This window comes from Sycon ciliatum, chromosome 7 (genome assembly GCF_964019385.1).
Source record: "Sycon ciliatum chromosome 7, ocSycCili1.1, whole genome shotgun sequence".
NCBI lineage: Eukaryota > Metazoa > Porifera > Calcarea > Leucosolenida > Sycettidae > Sycon > Sycon ciliatum.
In genome coordinates this window covers 10,389,603-10,407,494 of record NC_088649.1, presented here as the reverse complement: position 1 = coordinate 10,407,494, position 17,892 = coordinate 10,389,603, and the positions used below count along the sequence as shown (strand labels likewise).

The window sequence follows — 17,892 nt, the reverse complement described above, 5'->3', positions numbered from 1 at the left end:
ACGGTTCTGCCGAGTTTTCCGCATTCCTAGTAAGAACGCGGCCACCCTCTAGAAACAAGGCGCAGATTCAGCTCCTAAGCAGTGGGAGGTGAGTAGATAAGACCTGCCACAAAGTGGTCAAAGACTGAAATCCCATTAACTGCCTTTATGTTTCCCTCGTGCCAGGCCACGAGTTCCCAATTAATTTAACCCATTGAACGCGGATGACGTCTACAGACGTCATTGAAAATGCTCCCCATGCGCTGATGACGTCTATAGACGTCATGGGATATACATGTATAGTGATTTCTGGCACTGTCTGGTGTGTAAAAGCAATGTTAGTCAGTTGGATCATGATCCTGCCTCTTGTACGATAGGTCGTTGGTATGAATCCCGCTTGGAAACACTATGCGTCCTTTTTTTCTTCTTTTTTCAGCGATCTTTCGGCTGCAATTTTACGCATTTGGCGTATTTCACGCAATTTGAGCAAACTTGCGTCCCCTATCGTGATGCGCTATTCTTTTTGGAGACTGTATCGATTCTGTCACCCTTTGGTTGATAGTCTTGGCAATCATTTCCAAAATATTTGAGGACCCCAGTTGCCAGAACCCTGGAGTTTTAGAACTGGCTATTTGCCCTGTTTTTAGCATTTATATGCAGAGTACCATAGGCAAGGCCCAGTAGCGCTAAATGGGTTCCTTTGGGGTCGCAGCACGGCTGGAAAAAATCATTCCACTTCCAAGCAGGACTTGCCCTGGTACCTTTTCTTTCTCAATCATGGTGTTAGACCATCCCACTATACCTGCCTGCTACTATCGATAGAAAAAAAGTGAACGCATACGTACCACGACACCAGAAGAACAAGCTGAATGGATTTTGTCATGCCGTTCTCATGTGACTACTACCTCAGGCAAGCGAAATGTGGCGCTTTTTTCAAACTTCAATAGAGAGGTTAAGTTTCATGTAAAATTCTTATGTCCGTGAAGTTTTACGTCAAAAATTCAAGTCATCTTCAATTTTGTTACCTGTTTGAAAGTTGATTGTGAGTTGACTATACCGCACGTAGTTTCGTGACGTGGGTTTTTGGAAGTTTCGTTTGGTCATCCCAATCGGATTTGTGTAAGTATCCGTAGTTTTATCGAGATTGTTGGAAGATTTGATATTAAAAATTGTGCTGAGAAATTCTGCTGTTCAAACAAAACCCGAATCTTGCCACGGCAATATTTCACGTCATGTCACACGTGTAACTTAACCTCTAAAATTTACATACAACATGAAATTTTCAACGCGCTTTGAAAAAAGTTAAAAAAACGTTTAACTTAACCTCTCTAATAACTCGAAATAACTCACACTTCTAAATCGAAAGGGATGTCATTTCTGGGAGGGCCTTATGACATAATATTGCCCCGAGAGGTTAGCCTGAGGGCCGTAGGCCAGAAGGATAACCTCGAGGGGTAATAAGATGCCATAAGGCCCGCAGCAAACATGCGATAACAAATTTATCTCCAAGCCCACAGAGCAGATCATTGAGCTGCTGTTGAAACTAGCACAAAAGCCCTCACATTTGACCACAATGTGTATTGATGTGCTATCATCATCAAAGAGGAAAAATGAAGATATTTCTCCTACACCGTAACAAATATCTGCAAAGCGAGTGTACTTGTCCATGGAGGGGAGATGATTTGGCTGCGTTCTACAGAAAAGTTGACTGGGAGAGTATTTCTTCTTGGTTGTTTGCATTGTCCTCCTTCAGCTGATGCTCAATTGTGGAGCTCTGTGCAGGAGCTTGTCCACCACATCCAGGGCTAAGATATTATCTTGCTAGGCGACCTGAACATTGATTCCAATGTAATTCCAATTTTCCAATAGGCCGGTGTATCAAAGCTTAAACACATCGCTACCTCTTCCCCTTAACCTCCAAACAGTTTTTTGCGACACGGACCACCCCTCATCTGCTTCGTCAATTGACTATATCCTCACAAATTTGGCTGCAGTCAGAGACGAAGTAGTGTCTCCCTGGGAGTTCTCCGATCATGATCTGGTTTATGCAGCTTTGGACGTAAAGACTAATATACAACTACCTGCTTACGATGCTACCTTAAAGACCGCGACCATAGGAACATCAACTTCCCAGAATCGATAGGTCTGCTTGAGCATGCAAACTTGTCTTCGTTCTCGTCTGCCATTGTCGATCTAATGCTTGATGAATGGTTGGGGAAATTCAACACCGTTCTAGATATGGTCACGCCGTACAAACAACCTACAAGACCGGGCAAGAAGAACTGTCCGTTCCTGACCCCAGAGCTCTTGGCACTCATCCGCCAGAGGAAATCAGCTTTTCATCGATATCGCGCAAGTGGCTGCACTGACACTACATTACAGCGATGTTCTACCTCTCTGAGAACTCGGTGCAACAATAATTATCTACCGTCAACTTAGAAATTCCCGTTTCCAGAATGTGTGCCCAAAATATAAGCAGAGCCCAAAGCTGTTGTGGTCCACCATCAACCACATCACTAATCGATGTCATTCCCTCGCCCCACCTGCGGTTGCAGCTGACGAGTCGAACACCTTCTTCCACAAGATAGTGACTGATTCCAACCTCAGGTACGACATCCCAGATAGACCGGTGCCTCAATCTGGATTTGGTATGTTTAAGCACGTCACTGTAACAGACCTCAGGGCAAGGCTTGCCTCCCTCGACAGCAGCAAAGCACCAGAACCGGATTGTCTTCCTCCCAGTATCCTGAAGGCCACATCGAATGTTATTGCTCCTTCTTTTTCAGCCTTTTTTCAATACTTGTCTTCAATCTTCGACTTTCCCTTATCTTATTAAAATCGCTAATATCACTGGATAGCAGTCGTGAGTCAGTCAAGTGTCAGGTCAAGCCGGCAAAATAGCGCCAGCTCCAGTGGGGGAGCAAACCCATTCCAAAAAAATATATAACCCCATTCTTAAATCCCGACAGGGTGATCATAACTCCGTTAACGAATCGTGTGATCGGCCTACCGAGGGCAGGAGCTGTATATGACCAAATGGGTCGGCGTGATTTGAGCAGGAGTGGTTTATGACCCATGCGAGTTAAATAGTAGTGCGCCATAGGCCAGTTATGGAGCAGTGCCCGCATCCGTGTGTTTCAAAATATGTGGAGTAATGTAAAAGCCATATATATAAAACGAAGTGCTAACTCTAACGAGTTAACGAGGAGCAATCTGTCGTTAAAATAGAAATCATTACACAGGAATCGATACATATACTGTCCTATTGAGGGTTGAGCTAGGGTGGGTCAGAATATGAAAGCTGTATGCAAGCAAGGAAACTGGAAAACACAGCAAGCTCTGTTGTGCGCACGAGAAATCTGCGCATTTGCAGAGCGTGCGAGCATGTGATGTCCATGAAACACAGCAGTATGTAGAGAGAGCAAGATTGTGCACACACGTAAACAGGGTCATGTTACACGTTATAAAGAGCCAATAGCGGAGCAATGGTACGTGACTGGTTAACTCATTCTCTAATCGAACATTTAGCATTCTACTCCATATGCTAGAGTATAGAGCAGACACACGCGCGCGTGCGAGACGCGGCACACCAAGAGAGAAGAGAGTGAGTTTGGAGTAATGGGAATGTAGAGTAGAGTAGCTGGCCTCAATTGAGTGCGCGTTAACGAATCATGTGGTCGGCCTACCGAGGGCAGGAGCTGTATATGACCAAGTGGGTCGGCCTGCATCGAGCAGGAGCGGTTTGTGACCCATGCCAGTTTAATAGTAGTGCGCCGGAGGCCAATTACGGAGGAGTGCCCATGCCGACATTCCCACTTGGGACAGAGGAGATAGCGGGTGAGACAACCAATATAGATGGTAAGTACGTATTACGAGAGTGAGACGTGTGTATGATTATCAGGAGTAAAGACTGTCTAGACAGCGATGTACAAGAGCATTGTACTACTTGTAGAGGCATAAGGACAGACTATTACTGTGGAGTAGGATCGACAGAGAAAGATATCAGAATCCTAGGTGAATGTCCTACTTGGAAGTTGGGCTACTGACCTTGAACTATTCAGTGATTGGCTAGACCAAGGTGTCAGACTGCTCCACAGCTGTGGGAGCTAAGGTCCTGGAGGTTTCCATCTTGTTCCGGGGCTGGTGCCAGGAGCTCAGGGCGTCCTCGGGTGAGGCTGAGAAGCTCAGCATTCGATGAGATGTAATCTCGGATGTGGCCTTGTCGTGGTCATAGAGGCGACGTGAGAATGTACGGGCGGCAGGAATTGCTCGGGAAGCGAACGAGAGGTGGCCCAGGAGTGAGGCGGGTTCGCGTTTGAGAACGCAACCAATGTCGAGTGTGGTAGAGACTACAGTCCATTTCAAAAAGATTAGCAATCCTGGCGATCGCCCGGGGAGTTTCCAGTATTACCGTATTCCTGCTCGAGAGCTGGAAACTCACTGTGAACCCGAAGAAATAATCCGCGTGAAAGCATGAAAAATGACAACTCACTCACGTCGGTACACGTGCGTCTGGTTTACAACAAACGAGTTCTTCCTCGTATCGATATGGAGTCAGAGAGGACATGTCGAAAGTGCGGTAAATGTTGATGAGCGGGATGGGTCCCAATTCGTTTCATGCTCACTTTCTTTGAGCTGCGATGCAATCTACTCTCGCGATGTGACGAAAACAACATCGACACAGACTCATACCCAAGGCCATGACTCGGCAAATCTATCCGTGTGACTTCGACGACATTTTGAGAAAAACGGACGCCTGTGAAAGCTGGTAGAAGACGGCGTCGACTCCTAAATTCAAATAAATTGGCGATTTTGAAATACTAAAATAATTCTCAAAAAGAAATCGATCGATATTCAACAACACGTAGGTACAGCGCAATGACTTCCGTGTTCACTCACACCGTTTCAGTGTTGTGGGTGTGTTCACATGGCGTGAACCAGTCAAGTGTCAGTAAGTAATAGTTCGGCAAGAAACGTCAGGTCCAACAACAAGTCGTTTGGCTCAGCCAACTTCTGTGGCTTGTACTTTTTGTAGATCTACCAGCGTGATCACCAAAACAATGAAAAAAAGTTTGACTTGAAGATAGTTTGGGATTTGAACTCACAACTTCTCGCAGCACTCATAACCACATAGCCAAAAAGGAAAGTATAAATCGTGGGTTTTGATAAAAAATCGTCTCCCTATTTTAAATCTTCCTCTACATCAGGGAGTCGTATACATAATACGACGAATATTATGGCCAGCTGTGTTTGATGGTACGGTACGGGACAGATACGGGAGCCAGCAAATATTGTGGCCAGCTGTTATGCACAATCCTGTAGAGCCTTTGTAGTCACAGATACGGGACAGATATGGGACAGATACGGGATAGCTCCAGGCGTGACACAAACAAACAAACACCAAACGAGAGAGCTTTGAAGCTCAGGGCCCTGCGCTATGCTTGTTGCCTAGCTCATCGTGCATGTTGTTAGAACTGATGAAAATGCTTTTTCCTTTGATTAGCTACATCATTGTATTGCAAAAACGTTTCAATGAGATACTGAAGTAACGCCTTCTGCATAGCTGACCCTGCCGATCACGGGCGTTCTGAAGTGGACGGGATGTCTGTCCTGACGTTTCCTGGGACCGGCGCTGACTCTGCCGATCACGGGCGTTCTTCTTCTTATCATTACTATACTGACGGCAACTAACATCCATTCTGATTGCATTTACTCGTCTCCCTACTTCGTATTTCTTTCCAGAAAATCTCCCCATACAGCAGGAAGTCGTTTACATAATATGACTCCCTGCTATACATCTACATGACTGTATATACGTTATAATTATTATGCTATCGGCCTACATGCGATTCCCGGGCTGGTCGACAGGCCGCCCAGCCAGCCTGCTAGTGGGATCTCGGCCTCGCACACAAATCCACACAAAATGTTACTGCACTGAATGCATTCCCCCGATACACTTCGCATATATACTCATTCCCTTCATGATACCGTACTCTTGATGGTACGGGACAGGTACGGGATAGCGCCAGACATGTCGATGGCACAAACAAACAAAAATATTGTGGCCAGCTGTCTTTGCTGGTACGGTACAGTACGAGACAGATACGGGATAGCGCCAGGCGTGACACAAACAAACAAACACACAAACAAACACCAAACGAGAGAGCTTGGAAGCTCAGGGCCCTACGCTATGCTTTTATGCTTTTTTGCCTAGCTCATTGTACATGTTATAAGAACTGATGGAATTGTCTTTTTCCGTTCATTGGCCACATCACTGTATTGCAAAAACGTTTCAATCGGTTTGAATATTATGAGTTAGGCAAAAGTATTTGCAGAATTTATTGCGGATTGTTGTTTCTCTGATAATCATCTACTTTTGTTTTGCTCCTTCTTTAATTTTTATCTCCTTATATTGGAAATCAACAAATTTTGGCCGATGAGAAATAGAAACCTCTCGATTAGAGAGGTTAAGATGCACGTTATTTCCGACGTGACGCGCAGTTTCACGTCAAATTTGAAATCGATCGGTATTTTTGCTCTCACATGCATCCATTGCTCAATCATGCATCATTTGCCTATATGACAAACGTTGGCCTGCGATTTACTTTGTCCGGTTGGTACCAAGCGGCGAAATCAGCGAAATTAAATCGCCAGCGAACATTAGTTGATTTTAATACAGGAATCGGATTTTCTGGCCTTTTTGTAGTAATACATCTACATTGACCTGTTGAGCCAATGACGACGCCGAATGCATGGTTGCCTGTGGAGCACATTACATAACTTTACAGTCTCCTAAAATACGTACGTATCCTGTCCGACGGCAAAAGAGGCTGCAGATTTAGTTTTTCTGCGCGTCGACGGGATGTCTGCGACGCGAAAGTTCAGCTCGCGTTATTTGGCTCGCACGTCGAAAAAATCAACGCGAGTGACCTGCTGCTCACGTCGAAATTTGGACATTACATAACTTTACAGTCTCCTATATAAATACGTATCCTGTTCGACGGCAAAAGAGGCTGCAGATTTAGTTTTTCTGCGCGTCGACGGGATGTCTGTCCTGACGTTTACTGGGACCGGCGCTGACTCTGCCGATCACGGCGTTCTGGACTCGACGGGATGTCTGTCCTGACGTTTCCTGGGACCGGCTTAGACTCTGCTGATCACGGGCGTTCTGGACTCAACGGGATGTCTGTCCTGACGTTGCCTGGTACCGCCGGACTCTACCGATCACGGGCGTTCTGGAGTCGACGGGATCTCTCTTCCGACGTTTCCTGTGACCGGCACTGAATCGCTCGTTCACGCTTATTTTGGAGACGACGGGATCTCTCTTCCAAAGTATGTTTATGCTGACGCATCCTATCACCTAATCGGCGTCTATTCTAATTTAATTTCCTCCTCGTCTCCCTATTTCTTTCCAAATCCCACTCTACAGCAGGGAGTCGTATGCATAATACGACGAATATTGGTACGGTACGGGACAGATACAGGAGCCCGCAAATATTGTGGACAGCTGTGATGTACAATCCTGTAGAGCCTTTGTAGTCACAGATACGGGACAGACACGGGACAGATACGGGATAGCGCCAGACGTGACACAAACAAACAAACAAACAAACAAACACACAAACAAACTAATACCAAATTAAAGCTGTGTGGACCCTGGCTAGCGCCAGACGTTACTGAAGTAACGTCTTCTGCATAGCTACGGGAATTAAAGCTGTGTGGACCCTGGCTAGCGCCAGACGTTACTGAAGTAACGTCTTCTGCATAGCTAGGGGAATATAATCCAATCCAATCCAGGTGGCCATAGCGGGAAACATTTACGGCATCTATTTTTCTGACCCATGCCCTGCAGGATAGTGGACTCCACTACCACTCAGGACATGTCTCGTAAAAAGTGTTCCACGTTTTCTGGAAATAAACAAATTTGAATATTTTCACTTCACCACATTGCAAATCTGCCAATTTCCTACCCAGCGACGGAAAGAGCCTCCTTAAGCTCCAACACCAGGCACCACTCCAGACGCCAGCACGCTAAACACTGCAGCAAGGTCACCTCTACTGAGTCTGACAAGAAATTTGAACTGACAACCCTTGTCACTCCAAACAACAACCATTTCCTTCTGTGAACGACTCGAATTTCACTAGCAGCAAAGCTCTGCAGAAGTGCAAAAAAATTGAACAAATCTCGATTTGTGCGATCGAAGCACGATATTTTGCGTCCTGAAACTGGCCGTGCGTCGACCACCACGTGACATGGCAGATCGACGGATTTGATCGACAATCAAGATCAGAATCAAATCTAGATGATCAGGTTGATCAGCAACATGATTTTTACGAGGCTATGATGTAACGGTTATGATGGCATGCTGCTTGAGTGAACCATGAAGAGGCACGATGCCCTGGACTTCACGATATGGGATCTAGCTGCAACCTGTTTTCCAGGCAACTCATTCCATATTTCGGCCACGGGTTTGAGCACCTGCTTTTCAGGTGCACTCCGGCGAGATCGACCTTTTGTGGTGCAGAAATGCATCCACGGCTATTTCGTGTGTCTGGTGAGTTGGTCGTGTATTTCGTGCATTTTTTGAGGATGCCAACAGTAATTTTGGTTAGCGCGCATGGATGACATCTGTTGCCGGAGCGACATAGCTCGAAAATGAGAACACTGTTGAGTTCTATCGACATAATGTCTCCATTCCCACCTGATCTATATTCCTGCAACCAGATAACGTGATGGGCTCAACACATTATTGGTGTTTTGAGTATAGTCATCCGAGTCCTAGAAATCGAATTTTCATTACGAGCTGAATTTCAAAATATCCTCCTTCTCAGGTCGATGAAGTTGTGCTGAAACCAAACACTGCGTGGTCAACCAGCCCTGCATTGTCACTGATTAGAGTGTCGACCTTTTGGAGACAAAGAGTTGCTCGACAAGAAAATTACAACAAGCAGACTTACGCTCACTCCTCACCGAACCTGAGGAAAACCCACACCTCGCTGCGTTCTGCAAACTCCGGCAACTCGGGTAAATGTACCCAAAATTCGTGTGGCTGATCAGCCTTCGTCATCCAGATTTTGATTCTGATCTTGATTGTCGATCAAATCGATCAGATCCGTCGATCTGCCATGTCACGCGGTGGTCGGCGCATGGCCAGTTTCAGGACGCAAAAATAGCATTCTTCGATTAGGGGTGCGGGAATTATTCCCGGAATAATTTGGATGAGAAAAATTTGGGAATTTTAGGGGAATTCTATCGATCTTTTGCCAGATTCATGGACCTTCAGAAGAGTTTTGGGGGAATTCTGTCAATTTTGACCTGCCAGAAAACAAGCGCGCATCCATGGACGCACGTACATCTACATGTACATGCAGCACCACCCTGACAGTCATGTAGATCTAGTACCAAGACTAAGAGTACATAACCCCCCCCCCCCCCCCCCCCCGGGTTATGTACTCTTGCTAGTACAGTTGTGCATGTAGTGTAGATCCTGCATGCAGTGATCAAGTGCCTGACCGTCCATTTTTGCATACTAAAGAGCATGCGCAAGGCACGGTTCGTGCTGGGGTTCTTTTTTGGGGGGGGGGTGGGAATTCTGGAGAATTTTTTCGATGTTTTGAGAGAATACTTTCGAAGTTCCGCGGGAAATGCCCGAAAGCTTAATATTATCGGGTGCGTGTGAGCATAATCCGCGCACCCCTACTGCCCTAGCTTCGATCGCACAAATCAGATTTGCAGAGCTTTGCTGCTAGTGAAATTCGAGTCGTTCAGGGAAGGAAATGGTTGTTGTTTGGAGTGACAAGGGTTGTCAGTTCAAATTTCTTGTCAGACTCGGTAGAGGTGACCACGCTGCAGTGTTTGGCATGCTGGCGTCTGGAGCGGTGCCTGTTGTTGGAGGTTGAGGAGGCGCTTTTCGTCGTGGGGTAGGAAATTGGCAGTGTTGCAACGTGGTGAAGTGAAAATATTCAAATTTGCTTATTCCCAGAGAACGTGGAACACATTTTACGATACATGTTCTGGGTGGTAGTGGAGATAGTCCACTGTCCTGCAGGGCATGGTTCAGAAAAATAGACGTCGTAAATGGTTCCCGCTATGGCCCTTGAAATTTAGCTATTTTAGCGATGCAATTTGGTGATATTTGGAGATGATGGCCATTGCTTTCCTGGATTTAGCCATGGCTCTATGTGGTGGTGGTGTGAAAACTACTCAGGTGAGGTAATGTTGGCATGGTGGTGGTTTGTTCTCAGCTCAATCGTGTACGCTGTACCAGCGCTCGTTTTTGGACCAAATATTCAGTCGCATTTTGGGCCCATTTCGAGGCGGTCCGCAGTTCCAAGGTATCCGTCAGATATGCAACGAGTCCTTTTGCATGGTTGTTGTAGACCCCAAAGGACACTTACCTGCAAAATTTGAACGACATCGGAGAGATGGCCCAGCCCACCTTTTCTGGTTTTCTCAGACATACTCTCTTAATAGTGACATTAGAGACATCAGTCCATAGTACTCAGTAATAGTAGAGCCTACACGCTCTCTACCATTGACACTGCAATAGTTCAACTCATTTCACAATAATCATTCCAACGTTTCGGCAAATTGCCTTCATCAGGTTCACGATGATGTGCAAGCTCCCAAACCAGCATTGATAAAGGCCAACAACTCCCCTGTCAGTAAGAGGGTATGAGAAGCAGCGCGAAAAAGAGTTCAGCTAATAGCGCTAACATCGACTATCAGTGGAGGGGACTACAGCTGAGGTAAAAAAACAACACTTTATTCAGCGCCGAATGTCATGACAATCAGACAATAAGTGAGTGGCGATAAAAATCACAGCAATGATCACCCAGCGTTAGTGTTTATCTTTGGAGCCAAACCTCTGATCTCCACAGCCTCCGTCAATTTCCTGCTAGTTCTGTTGCCTTCTCGAGCGAGAACTGATACTGCTGTGAAGGCGCTATCTCGCACTCTAAATCTCCCTGAGCGAATGCTCGTTTCTCATGTGGTCACCCCAAGGCTTGTGGCGAGTCCTTCGACGTGCTCCTCCATTATGTTCCTTTAGACGGGTCTCTAGTGATCGTTCTGTCTCTCCAACGTAATATTCCGTACCCCATTTGCAATCTATTCTGTATACTACATTATTTTTCATGCAAACCTTCTCCCCACCAGATTGACATGTAAGACATGGCTCAAGCGGGCACCTCGTTTCCTACGCTGCGTAGTATTCGGCTCCTTGACATACTGGGGTGGAGACTGTGCTGAACGACATAATTGATTGCGGAGACTGCCCAAGTGCTCATAAACTACTCTTACCGGCAATTTGTACTTGCGGATGGCCCTGTTTACCCTATGGTGTACTTGATCCGACTTAAACGGTAGTTAAAGGAGTGCACAGCGTGGGTTTCCTCTGCGTCGACGTCTAGGCTTCGTTGCCGCTTTTCTTGCCTCTGATATGACGTTTCTGGATAATGGTTCAGGAGTAGTTGTTGGTGTATCTTATGTTCACTGTCAGCCAGCATCGGATGAGAGTCGCCGTGCCCTCAAGAATTGCGATTGCGCGACGGCCAACTTGACATGAGTAGGGACTGAAGATGCGTAGTCAACTAATAGACCACTGCTGCACGGCTTCTGAAATAGTCTATATGACAATTCGATTGACTATTGAACAGCGATGGTGACATCCATATACAGTCGTCCTACCCCTATAACGACTTTTGCGTCCGACCAAGAAATTGTGTTATATGGGTAATATTGTAATAGGGTTAACTGGTCCATTTCATACACATACGTCATAATGCATGGATTTTGTTAATTTTTTCACTCTTCATAGTATACAAAACTGACGTATCTGCACATTATGTGCACAGCAAGGTGCCCACTGGTGCCCCATTGTATTTCGTCATTTCCCATCAACTGATATTGTATCAAGTGAAGCTTGCTCTACCCGAATAGTGAGCTCCACATAATAATCCGTGCTAGATATTGTTATAAAATGGGAAATGTCGATTGGTCAGCCCATTTTATATCGTCATAGGGGTAGTATCGTTACAGCGGTATTGTTATAGAGGTAAGGCATTGTACACACAAGTCAATGAAGTGATTTGGTTTGGCAGAAAAATATCGTTATAAGGGTAATATCGTTATAGAGGTTATCGTTATAAGGGTAGGTCGACTGTAGTCTAGGCAGCCCCTGTCGCAGCTCAGATCATGGGTGAACTTGATTCGAGGGTGGACGTTGTTCAATCGGCCAATCAGCTCCATAAGTCGCTGTTTTCCATGGATCCAGAGGATAATTATATCATCAATATACCTTCGATACAGAATTGGTGCAAGGGATGAGTCCTGGAGAATTCGTGTTTCTATCGTGTGCATAAACAAAATCGCAAATGATGGTGTAAGATTATTGCCCATAGCTACCCCATCAAGCTGTTAGCAAATTTGGCGACCGAATCTGAAATAATTGTGAGTAAGAACTAGACATGTTCGGCCTCGGTGTCTGCCAAGCCAAAAGCTTGCTCAGATTCGTTCTTACTCACAATTACTTCAGATTCCGTCGCCAAATTTACCACCAGCTTGATGGGGTAGCTCTGGGCAATAATCTTACACCACCATTTGCGATTTTGTTTATGCACGCGATAGAAACACGAATTCTCCAGGACTCATCCCTTGCGCCAATTCTGTATCGAAGGTATATTGATGATATCATTATGCTCTGGATCCATGGAAAACAGCGACTTATGGAGCTGATTGGCCGATTGAACAACGTCCACCCTCGAATCAAGTTCACCCATGATCTGAGCTGCGACAGGGGCTGCCTAGACTATATGGATGTCACCATCGCTGTTCAATAGTCAATCGAATTGTCATATAGACTATTTCAGAAGCCGTGCAGCAGTGGTCTGCTAGTTGACTACGCATCTTCAGTCCCTACTCATGTCAAGTTGGCCGTCGCACAGTCGCACTTCTTGGGGGCACAGCGACTCTCATCCGATGCTCAGATGCGGGCTGAAAGTGAACATAAGATACACCAACAACTACTCCTGAACCATTATCCAGAAACGTCATATCAGAGGCAAGAGAAGCGGAAAGGAAGCCTAGACGTCGACGCAGAGGAAACCCACGCTGTGCATTCCTTAAACTACAGTCAACTTCGCTAATAACAACTGCGGATATCACGACAATTCGCGAATAACGACAGAATTATCCATGCCCAGAGCAAAGTCCCATCTAACTGTATACATTTAACTTCGGATACAACGACTATCTGAATAACTGACAATTCGCGAATAGCGACATGCTTTTAGTGCCCGGAGGTCATATCCACTGCTTGAATAACGATTGTCTGGGCTTTTGACAGCTATTTCAAGTACCTGTCAGTCAAGTACATGTACCTGTCATGCAGAAGTACAGAACCCATGGTGATGGCCCGGATAAAGGCACACATGCAAGAAAATGCAGCCAAGTCACGGGTGAGGGTTTCTTCCTTTTTTCCTTTGCTTCAAAATTGTTGGATTTACCAGCACACCTACATGTAGTTGTACATGATTGTACAGTTATCATCATACATCATGTCCCTGGCCCTGTAGATGGCTCAAAAAGGCATATTTTTAAATTTATTTACCTTGCATATTGAGTCATAGTATTATTGACTTTATAGTTCCTTTCAACTGCAATATGAAATAAAGTACACCTTGACATAGAGCAAGAAAAGAGCTTCATTTTGATAAGCATGTCATACTATACCAAATATGGGTTCACATACATTCAAATGGGACTTCGGTTATAAGGACACTTCGCGAATAAGGACACTTTTCTGATGCCCCGCCGAATGTCGTTATTCGCAAAGTTGACTGTACCGTTTAAGTCGGATCAAGTACACCCTAGGGTAAACAGGGCCATTCGCAAGTACAAACTGCCGGTAAGAGTAGTTTATGAGCACTCGGGCCGTCTCCGCAATCAATTATGTTGTTCAGCACAGTCTCCACCCCAGTATGTCAAGGAGCCGAATACTACGCAGCGTAGGAGACGAGGCCTCCCGCTTGAGCCATGTCTTACATGTCAATCCGGTGGGTGGAAGGTTTGCATGAAAAAGAATGTAGTATACAGAATAGCAATAAACTGTTGAATGGTACCTTTCGGCTGTTGAATAATACAAGAAACTAACTCTCTTCCTCCATGCGCTCTAAAGCCGACCATTGCTACCCTCGGTAGCCATTACTCACACCAATAACTTCAAACAACGAAGGGGTCACGGGTAAAACATTTCCTTCTGACAGCTGTTTCGCCTTCTAGCTTGTGAATTTCACCTAACAATGTGCATTTATCATTGTGATGACCTATTTCAGCATTAAAGTCGATGTGAACATACCCTATTGCATAGATTTCAATGCAAATCAGCGCAGCAAATTTACGTATTTCCAGCACATCTATAAAAGTAGGACAGCTATTACAGGTCCTCCCTCGTTAGTAGATAATCTCTGGGCCATCGAAAAAGTTATCTTATAACAAGACTTATCTTGTAGGAGGACTTGCAGCTAAAGGTGAAATAGGCACTACTTCGTACTTACCGGGGCTACCCTCGATACAACATAAATTATAGATGCTTCAACTCGTTATATGATAATTGAAAATCTCCAACATAACTCTTCCTTGGATCCAAAGGATCGTCCATACTCACGAATACATAGACATCATACGTTTCCTCGTTCTACTTTATCCTACATGTTTTGGCCTTGGTCCTGCATGGTCAATATTATCTTATACTGAGGGTTTGGCACTCCAGGGACCTGGGCAAAGGGTCGTTATAACGGATTTTATGTACTAACGGATTATGTTGTAACCGGACCTGTAAACAGTTGTATAGACCACGTTTTGCCAGGAGATTTTAGATTTCTATTTACTAATGGGGTTTATGTACTAACCGGACTCTTTATAATGAGGGAGGGCCTGTACAGGGTTTACTGCATGCAGTATCGCTTCTAAGTACAGGTATCAACAATTGCTAGTCAGAATGAAAAAATAATAAATATTATAATGTATTCTCATGGTTCACCCTCAATATGTACATATTTACATCTGTTTAGGTCACGCTACATGTCCGCAAACTCGAACAAATTTGCGATTAGGAACCACTCGGCAATTACGGAACAACTATTTTCCTCTGTGCGATGTCTCGAAGCACTCAAGGCAATACCCTGGGTTCTTCGGGCAATCAGCACACATCTGCTGCACATCTCGGCGTTTCCCCTTGGCATAGAACACACACATTTTCTGCGAGCCGGCAGAGTATGTAGGTTGGCATCAATAAATGCGCGTGCATAGCGATTGGTTTCCGTCACAAGATACTCAAAGAAATCTTCATTGGAGAACAATTTCAGGCAGTCAAGTGGAATTGGATCGTCTGGAAGCGGCATTTGGAGACCGGAGTTGCCAGTGAATGGCAGTGCGGTATGTGCAATACTCTGCTTCACCCATATGCCTGGATGCATGTAAGCACAATAATGCAGATAATGTGTATTTCAGTACCAATTCACATATCTGTTGCATATTTTGTACTTCAGTACTTGGTGTCCATAACATCAACAGTGACATGCTAGAACGGGCACAAAAATATCTACAATTCAAAATACCACTAAGTTAGCCCACCTTTGCAAAAATATAGTCAACAGCATGCAACAGTACATGAATATTTGAAATTTCAAAATTCAAAATTAGTGAAAAATTCAAATTGTAAATGCACCCAACTCACCTTCGCTTCCATCGTCACCTGCAGCTAGAACCTCGACAGCTTCCACAAGCGACTTCAAGGACATGGCCTTGTCGCCAGCACTGGTGTCCTCCGTACCACCTGTTCCGCGCTCTCCATCACCTCAACATCGTCAGCAGCATCGCCAATTTCTGGCGACGCACATCGTTCCAGAGATGAAGACACAGACTCATCTGCCGACGAAAAATCGCTCTCAGAGACGGTTGGCTCATTATCGCTATCCAAACTGAGCGTGATCTGCTTCAAAACTTGGTCGATCTCCTCAGCGCTGTATCTACGTTGTGCGATGGTTGAAAATGTTAACAAATTGTCAACAAATTTCTTTCTGATATATTTTTGCACTGCACAACCTACTCTTGCCGTGATACGTGGCGAACTTCACGTGTACTTGTCGTGATACGTCTCCTGAACAGGCCTAGCTCCGCGTGACCACGGCACAGGCCTGGTACTACTACACGGAAGCCAAAAACAACTGTACGGCGTGATGTAGATCGTATGACGTACATGTACGTGATCCGTGGACCGGCAGCATCCAGGATCACGTACATTTACGTGATGCGTGCTGAAGAGGTTAATTAGAGACATCAGTTAGTGTAAATCACTCTACTATTATTCGGTGATCGCAACTTCGGAATTGTAGCTATTGTCGAACCAAAGTGCGGATAGAGCTGCTTCAGCTGCAACAAGCGCCTCTGCTATGATCACTCTGCAACTCTCTATGTCACTCCAGTGTGCTGTGCACGAGTCACGATGTCGACTGTAGTAATTTCCACCTCCACTCCTCAGAATGCAGTGATTAGAATCGTGCAAAAACCTACACACGGACTCCATATTTTCGGCTGGCATACACGTGCTCCTGTATACACCAATCACCTGGTCACCGAGCCTGAGGGGCACAATTTTCACACCAAGGTTCAACTCGAGTGACAGGAACGCACCCAAACAGGCTGTAAGTCGTACCCCGCAGGCACGGTGACCAGGTGACTAGTGTACGCAGGAGCATGTGACCGCTTGTTCAGCCATTTTTGTTTGGGAATAGGGGCAGAACGCTGAATCGCATCAATCTCGGACCAAAAGCAGTCGACTCAGCGTCGAAAAGACTACAACACATGGGCCAATCGCGGTCATCAGTGCTTTCATAAGAACGAAATGGCGCTTTTAGTGACATTTTGCATACAAATCCCCATCTAGTACGGCGCCGTCACCCAGTTTTGGTGGAAGCAGGGGCGAATCCAGGAATTTTTCAGGGGGGGTTCAAATTTTTTCAAGTGCACAGAATTAAATTCGCTTCAAACTGTTTTCGGTTCGTTCACTACACCGGGAGTTGCAAAATCTTTATTGTCGCTGTAGCCCTGAATTGCTTGGCCAATAAGACAAGGGTAATAATGCGTTTAGAGCTTTACAAAGTACAAAGCTGCAGCACGGGCAGAAACTAAGGCCGTGACTGCAGCATTTTCCGAACTGACGGAAGGCGAAGTTCTCTGACTGTCCTCCGGCTGAGACTGCGTGTCGTCACATTCGCGTCGTACACGGCGGAACGAAGCCAAGCCCAATGGGGCAATGGCAACTGGCATCAGCCGCTCGCCTCTTTGGCAGAAGTCGCGACAATCACATGGCAAACCACACGACAAACACAAACATTATCTTCGTACTGCGACGGAGGAAACCTACAGTCCAGCCAGCGCGAAATAAAACAAAACGACAAGGAAGGTAAGGAGGACAAGTGGCAGTTTCTCCAGCTTTTCCTCCACCGCGACATGGCAAACTACACGACAAACACAAACATTATCTTCGTACTGCGACGGAGGAAACCTACAGTCCAGCCAGCGCGAAATAACACAAAACGACAAGGAAGGTAAGGAGGACAAGTGGTAGTTTCTCCACCTTTTCCTCCACCGCGACATGGCAAACTACACGACAAACACAAACATTATCTTCGTACTGCGACGGAGGGAACCTACAGTCCAGCCAGCGTGAAATAAAACAAAACGACAAGGAAGGAGGACAAGTGGCAGTTTTTCCACCTTTTGCTCCACCACTTGAACTGTCGATCGTTTCAAGTCACATGATACGCGTACAGACCCTTCGATTCGAACGGTACGCATACAACAGTCCCGACCACTGCATGCATGCAGTGACCTAGTACCTGCACTGCCTG

At 45.6% G+C, this 17,892-nt stretch overlaps 1 protein-coding gene across 2 annotated transcripts in view; it reads right to left on the bottom strand.

The window, feature by feature from the left end:
* LOC135820959 (uncharacterized) overlaps window positions 1-17,892 on the bottom strand; it is a 229,129-nt gene that overhangs the window by 197,105 nt on the left and 14,132 nt on the right. The gene's annotated exons all lie outside the window — the stretch shown is intronic.